Below are 8439 nucleotides of genomic sequence, written 5' to 3'. Positions count from 1 at the left end.
TCGTTCGTGTAGGTCGGCATCCATAACCAGACACCAGCTACTAGCGCGCTTCGAGCCATCGATTGCTTTTGACAATTTTTGTGCGCGTGTTTTGGTGGGCTATGAATACTATGGTGGATTTGCTATTCAGCAGTTGATATTCATCTAAAGTTCAGATCTTGCGATCACCAGTTCATGGCTAACTTAAATTATCAACAGAATAACCCTACGCATGGTACGATCGGGCTATGAAATCAATTCAAAAGTAATGTTGTAGACTGTAAGCACGCGTTTCAATAAGCAGATCATTCTCAAGTATCCAACAGAGCCTCCTCGTACCGTTGATATAAATTGATTTCGTAAATAGGCTTTTATGTCCAAATTTGATGCGGGAGCATCCGATTCTATGGAACAATCCTTAAGTTCCAACATGGTTCCGATGACTAGTCAAGCAATGCCGATATTCATTCAAGGCAAAGCAAATTTTGGTCATTACTTACTTTGATGGTTTCAAGTTGAAGATGTCGACATGAGGATTGTCGACCAAGTTATTGATTAAGGAGTTATCGATTTTTCCATGCCAATCGAGGTTTAAGTTACCGATTCACCATAATAGTTGCCGATTTCAAAGAGGTTGTTCAGAGCAAGTTTCTTGGATATTGATCTCAAAAGATAGTTAATTTCTGGTAAAAGTTCGTGGACAAATTTTGGAAGACTAACCACAAGACTGACAAGCAAAGATTTCAAGACTCCACATGATTAATGCATTTTTTAGTTCCTGTGTCTTTAATGTTGGTCTATTTCCTATGTCTTAATTCCCTATAAATAAAGGAGAGTTCTCAACTATAATGCAAACAGTGGATGATTATATGAGAATTCCTCTACATGAGTGAAGATTTATCTGATTCCTTATCTTAGTTCCTTGGTGGCAAAATCAAACAGTTTTTTAAGCCTTAGTGCTGAGCTGCCATTATCCCGATCATTTATCTTTGGCTGGTGGCGTGTGCTTTCACTCTTTGGTAGTGAGCCACCCTAATCTTTTGTCCTTTTACACATCATTCCATTATAACTCATCACACCATGTTTAAATACTAAGCCAGAAAATTGCTATTTTTGGAATTGCTCATCCCACGAATGAATCTAAATTTATTACTTATCCAAAAGAAAAGGAGTTGGTTGCACCACATAATAAATATGTATCCATTCTCCAACCTAACAGTGAAAAGCTTGACTTTCGAGTCCTAGACAATTTTGGCTTAACTGTTGCCATCGGACAATAGGCATCAGTTCCATATATGGGAGATCTTATTCCTTATCGTTGCATTCAATGTCCAAATTGACAATGAAAACGCATGATGCATTACCCTTTTAAGGACATAAGAAAGATCCTTACCACTATAAATGTCACCTAGTTCATGGTTCATATCATGTGACTACGAAATATATTTGCCAAACACGGTGTTGTCTGCACGTATTTTTGTTTACATTGTCTAATTTGTAGAATGAAATTTTAAGCCCTAAGAATTCAAAAAAAAAAAAATCTTTAGACCTTGAAAATGAAAAAAGAATAGGAAAATTGAGGGTTGGCAAATGTAAAGCTTAATTGATTTTGCTAAATACAAGGCGCGTAATTAGAGAATTGATTTTTGTAAGATCCGTCCTTTTTCTACGCAAAACTTTCAACTCCATGACTACTTAAGTCTGGCTCTCACTATTCCACAAAATACACAGTACAATGACAGAACATGAATTTTAAAAGAATTTTGTTAACACGTCTCTGTTTTAGCATGAAAAGTCTATCATTTTTAAGGTATTTTCTTTCTCGTATTATGTATAGTCAATATTAATATTTTTTTACTAAATATGATTAACGATTGTCTATATATGGGAGGCCACTACATTGTAGGATTTTTTTTTTTTTTTTGACAAATAAAGGGAGGCGCATTAAAGTGAAAAGGATTGTTTCACAAAAGAAAAAAGAGTGAAAAGGCTAAAAATGCTGATTTCAGTCATATCAGAATTCAGTAAGTTTCTCCTTTTAGGTTTATTCTTGTCAATCAAGATCTTACTAATTGTAGGAAAATCAGCCGATGAAGCTGACGTATTCATCTCATTTCTTCAAATGATGACACCCATATGGCCAAAGAGCGTTGAAATTTTTTGCGCCACTTAAATTAGGAAACGGCTTAGCAATTCTCATATAATCAATTCGTCAGTGGTTATCAATGGGGGAAATACATGCCAATGACATATGTAGGTCAAATTCATGCCTCTACCTTCCTCCATTAATTTGAGTAGTTTGTAATTTGCACACAATTAATGAGATTTAAACAAGTAATTTCTAGTTTTCAAATTGAAAATTCGTGGTACACTGCAATCAGTTGTGTCAATTTTAGAGATTAATCACATACATTGCATCAGTTATAAAGCCAAACAGTTCCCAAGTTCGATAGTTGGCCTCTTATAATAACTTGGATTGTGCTTGCTTGACTGTACTGTTACATTTGATAAGTACCGATACAAGTTGAGCCATCCATTTTGTCTTGTATGCTAGTAGAAGATAATGATTTTACATGTGCAATATTTATAGAAACACATCTGATGACAACACTCAAGACAAGAAATCCGAAAGGTAATTGACTGCAATTTTTTTTTTTTATGGTGGAATATTGTTCCAAAGTAAAATAAATGTTATATAAGAATTCATGAATAAAGAATACTAAATACTTAATGCGCACACAATATGAATAAATTGGACTTTTAATTTTTTTTAACTTTATATTTTTCTAAACGGTTAGGCAAGGACTTGATTTTCCACTGGCGTCACTTTATTACCTCGATACGATTGTCGTGGAATATTTTTATTACTGAAAACTTGTAAGAAACTAGTAATAAAAATACACCATACAATATATGTGGAAAAGAAATATATAAGATTTGGCATTTTTTCGAGGAAAGTTGTAGTTAGATAGAAGATATCCAAATTTTGATATTGAAAAGTGTGGGGAATAAATAAAAATTAAGTTGATCAATGATACTTTACAGAAGAAGAAAATCGATTGAAATTTTTTAAAAGGAGGAGGTGCTCAAAGGTAGATGCACATTATTTTGAGTATAGCTAGCCTGACGAGGCCATTATGCTGAATTTGTAACAGTGTTTTTGGGACCATAAATCTTTTGTCGTGGAAGATAGGTAATTGGAATTATAGAAAAGCTGCGGAATGATGAGATTCATCTTATATTAATCTATTAAAAAATAAGTCATGGATCATGTCCTCTAAATCTTTTCAAGCCAGAATCTGGAAGTCATGGTTGATTGAATTGAGCTCTTGATTACGGATCGTAAATCTGATATTGTCGTAAGTATTTTATTAGTTTTCTTCACGCTAATCACTTTCCTTATTTTGTTTTTATCACATTAAAAATCTCACTGTCATCTCATTAAGGATATTTTCCTTCCAAATTTTCGATGATTACCTGAAGAAATTGGAAGAGAGGGAAGGCGCGGTCTCTTTTGCGAGCATTCGCAAGCAGAAATCGGAAGACCTCATACGCGGTCCGTGATTTCGAATCCCAAGCTCTCCTTCTTCTTAGCAGCGACTGCCGTCGTCGTCCTCGCCGTCCTCTTCGCCGTCACCAGCTACTTACGAATTACGAGCTATCGATTGCTTTTTGACAATTTATGTGCGCGTGTTTTGGTGGGCTAGGAATGCTATGGTGGATTAGCTATCCAGCAGTAGATATTCATCTGAAGTTCAGATCCTGTGATCACCAGCGAATGGCTAACTTAAAATTATCAACAGAATAGCCACCGTGCATGGTAAGATCGGGCTATGAAATTGATTCACAAAGTAATGTTGTAGACTGTAAGCACGCGTTTAAATAAGTAGATCATTCTCGAGTACCTAATAAGAGCCTTATACCATTAATATAGATTGATTTCATAAATTAGTATTTATGTCTGATTTTGATGCGACATCATCTGATTCTATGGAACCATCCTTAAGTCTCAACATGGTTCCAATGACAAGTCAGGCAATGTCAATGTTCATTCAAGCCAAAGCAGATTTTTGGTCATAATCTACTTTGATGGATTCAAGATGAAGATGTCGACGTGAAGACTATCGACTAGATTATTGATTTAGGAGTTGTCGATTCTTCCTCGACGTTCAAGTTTTAAGTTACCAATTCACCGAAGTAGTTGTTGATTTCAAAGACATCGATGGGAGGCTTTGAGCAATTTCCTCGGATATTAGTTGATCTCCTAAGATAAAGAGTCAAGATTAATTGATATTATTTTCTGGTCAAGGTTGGTGGATGAATTTTGGAAGATAAACTATAAGAATAAAGAGTCAAGATTTCAATTCTCCATGTCATTAATGAACTTTCTAGTTCCGATGTTTTTTATGTTTGTCTATTTCCTATGTCTTAGTTTTTCTATAAATAGAGGAGAGTTCCGCACTGTAACACAGAGAGTTGATGAATATACGAGAATTCCTCTACATGTGAATATTTATCTGATTTCTTATCTAAATTCATCCATGGTTATCAAACAATTTTTTACGCCTAGGTGGTGAATTGTCATTATCCCGACTCTTTATCTTTAATTCGTGGCTTATGTCTTTCATTCTTTAGTGATGAACCTTTCATATCTTTTATCATTTGTACGTCATTCCATTAAAATTTGTCCTGCCATTTCCATACACTTAACCAGAAAATCCCCATTTCCGGAATCATTCGCCCCGCGCACACATCAAATTTATTACATATCCAAAAGATGAGGAGTTGGTTGCGCCAAATAATAAATATGTATCTTTTTTCCAACCTAACAAAAACAGTGAAAAACTTGACTTTCGCCTAATAGTTGCCATCGGACAGTAGGCATCACTTCCATATATGTGAGATTTTCTTCCTTATCGTTGCATTCAATATCCCAATTGACAATGAAAACGCATGATGCATTACCCTTTCAAGGACACAAGAAAGATTCTACCACTAAAAAAGTCAACGAGTTCACGGTCCATATCAAGTGACTATGAAATATATTTGCCAAACACGGTGTCGGGCACGTATATTTATTTATGTCATCTAACTTGTAGAATGAAATTTTACATCCTAAGGATTCAAAAAATCTAATCTTTACACCTTGAAAATGAAGAAAGAATAGAAAAATTGAAGGTTGGCGCAAATGTAAAGCTTAATTGATTTTTAGAAATATAGGGCGCGTAACTAGATAATTGATTTTTCTAAGATTTTTCCTTTCTCTATGTAAAATTTACTTTCTTTATAATCTACTTAAGTATTGACTTTCACCATATCACAAAATACACAGTGGAAGGACAGAAAACGATTCGAACATTAAACTTAAAAGAATTTTGTCAACGCATGCCCCCGTTTTAAGAAGAAAAACTTATCATTTTCAAAGTATTGTCTCTCTCGTATTTTTCTGTATAATTAATAGAAATAGTTTTTATTAAATATGATTTGTGTGACACTACATTGCAGGATTTTATTTTATTTTTTTACATAAAAAGGTAGGCGCATTAAAGTGAAAAGGATTGTTTCACAAAAGAAAAAAGAGTGAAAAGGCCGAAAATGTTGATTTCAGTCGTATTAGAATTCTCAATTCAGTAAATTTCTGCTTTTAGGTTATCCTTGTCAATCAAGATCTTACTGTCGCGACCAATTTTTTGGGGTTATGAACCACCTAGGGTTTGGCTAATGGATTGTTAAGCCTAGATTTAACTCGGGCTCTCCCAAGCCCATACTAATTCGCGACTTTCGTTTAAATTCTTAACATGCAAATGATTTTCAATCAGGAGTCGCCACTAATCTATTTTTTGGTGGGTCGATTAGAAACCCAAATAAAGTAACGGGAGATTTACTTTATTTCTACGAACCAGAGATTTGTGAGTTCGGGGACTTGATTACGTTAGATTTCTCTAATGCCCTTCCGGTACCTTTATCTTTTATTTTGAAAAAATTGTTTGGCAAACAATTTGAATTGATTTTAATTCCTTAACATGTGAGGCGACCATGCAGGTACGCAAACCACCAATTTAACACTCAAGAAAGCAAATGAATGAATTGCAGGACTTACCTCATAGCAACGAAAGCATCTGCGTTGTTAGTTTAGAATTCACATCAGCAGTCATAAATATGATTTCTAATTAACACGCAATTTTTGTTTTGTTTTCACTTAATTAATGAAAATCATGCAATATGCAATGCATGCCACTAATTTAACATGAAATGATATGACATGGCAACATGACCTAAGCAATATGACATAAATAAGCATGTAGTCTATCCTGAAGCATGAGATGGATTTATTCTAAAAAATAATTTTTTGTATTTTCCATGAGATTCGAAATTAAAGAAATGCAACACTTAAATATGCAATCTAAATTAATCTAATGACCTAATTCTAATGACGGGCAATTTCTAATTAAATGCATCTAACAAAAATCACTAAATGACGTGCATTGTATGAAACTAATTCTATATGACGTGCACATGATTTTTATTTTCCTATTCTTAACATGCAAGATAACCCTAAAACGAGGAATATTCTAAAACGAACCTAATCTAACTCAGTTTTTTCTTTTCTTTTCTTTTACGGGAGCAATCAAAATAAGACATCAAGAACAGCACGGCAACAAATCAGGCAATATATCATCCATGTCCATTTTGGAAATAAATTAACGAATCGTATCTCGTGCATGAGATCGGATTGGCCAATTTCAAATAAAATCGCGAATCGTATCTCGAGCGTGAGATCGGATTGGCGATTTTCCGTGCGATTGCAAGTCGTATTTCGAGCGTGAAATCGGACTATCAATCATATGCACGTTGCGAAATTAGGAAAATTCCTAATTCATGAGGAATCGAGAGATCTTTTGGATATGGAAATATCAATCAAACATTCAAAGAAAGATTGCAATATTGAATTAAGCAGCGAGATATATGAAAATCAAATTGATCGAGAGTCTTACCTAATTCAAGGATATTCTTTCCAAATTCGGACCAAGCGTAATTGGATCGGGATTGCAACCGGCTCCTTGACGGTGAAACACGACGGATGGTGGCGAGCAGCGGTGGCACGGAGATTCACAATCAAAGCCGGCACAGTTTGATGAGCCTGCAAAAATGGAAACTTCGAAAGTCGACTTGGCTCGTGGCTGCTTGAATCAGGAACGTTGTATGATGTAATGGTGGTGTTCCTTTGACAACGAATCTCCCGCTGTCGGTGGAGATCGGGGTTGGACAAAGACGCTCGCGGATGATTTGTAGGCGCGGCGGAGCGGGTGGCCTCTTTTTCAGTCAAAGTCAATGGATCTTCTTCATGCAGCAAGTGGAATTGTCTTCATGCAGCATATGGAATATTCAACGTGAGTGCTTTCGGCAAAAGAACCATGCCTGGAATCGCTAGGACTTAACGGTGAGCGTAGAGCTCGTGGCATATCAGGTCAACGGCTTAGTCGTTGAGGTTGGGGCTCGCGGTGAATTCTACAAAAGAAAAGTCGAGCGCGATGATGGATGATTCACGGTGATATCCGGCTGAGGAGGGACTACTTCGCGGTGGTTGCGGCAACTCGCTAAATTGGACTGAAATCGTCGCAACGAACTGCTCAACAAATCTGGGAAAATCAATGGAGCGGGCTGGATTTGCGCCAGGTGGTGTCTGCGATCAATGGATGTCGTGACTGTGTGTGGCAGTGCATTAAACATATAATAACCACGTCAGGAAAGTGAAGCCATGAGAAAACCAGAAAACTCTTCTTCTCTTATTTTTAGGTGTTCACATGGGTATGATATGTGTCCCTTGTACGTGACTATAGAGAAAGAAAAGTGGAATTTTTATTGAGAATTGAAAACTCCCTTGATAGCTTGATGATCCCCTCGGTTTACGCCTGAAGTTGGTCTCAGTGCAGCAGCAGCTTTGTCGATGAGGAATCCACAGTGATGATGTCACGTATGGACCGATGGTGGGACTCTCAGTACAGGCTGCTTGGTGAAGCCTGCCGGTTCAATAATTCTCGGCTAGGGAAGGAGCAACTCACTCGGTGGACTTCTCGATGGAGGTGGTGACCACGCACAAGCATGGGCTAACGGTGAGGGGGATGCTCAGATGTTCACCGAGATAGTCTCACAGCGAACCTGCAAAATAAAGAACGATTTTGTTGCGGGAAGGCACCAAACTGGTCTCAGCTCGACAACGGCAGCGATGTCATGGCTCACGGCACGGTAGAAAAACTCAGTGCTGCTTATTCGAGAACCTGCGAAATAGAAAGAGATTCGCTGTAGTGAAAGGGAAGAGCTTGGCCAAGAGGGGGCCGTCGCGGTGCAGGTACAACGTGGATGTCTGGCAGCAACAACTATGGCTAGTGGATCTCGGAGGCGGTGATGGAGCGATCTCGGAATTGGGACCCAAAGAGCAGAAATAACTTCGGTTTCTAT

This window comes from Eucalyptus grandis, chromosome 1 (genome assembly GCF_016545825.1).
Source record: "Eucalyptus grandis isolate ANBG69807.140 chromosome 1, ASM1654582v1, whole genome shotgun sequence".
Lineage (NCBI taxonomy): Eukaryota > Viridiplantae > Streptophyta > Magnoliopsida > Myrtales > Myrtaceae > Eucalyptus > Eucalyptus grandis.
The sequence above is the reverse complement of the archived record's forward strand: the minus strand, read 5'-3'. Positions refer to the sequence as shown.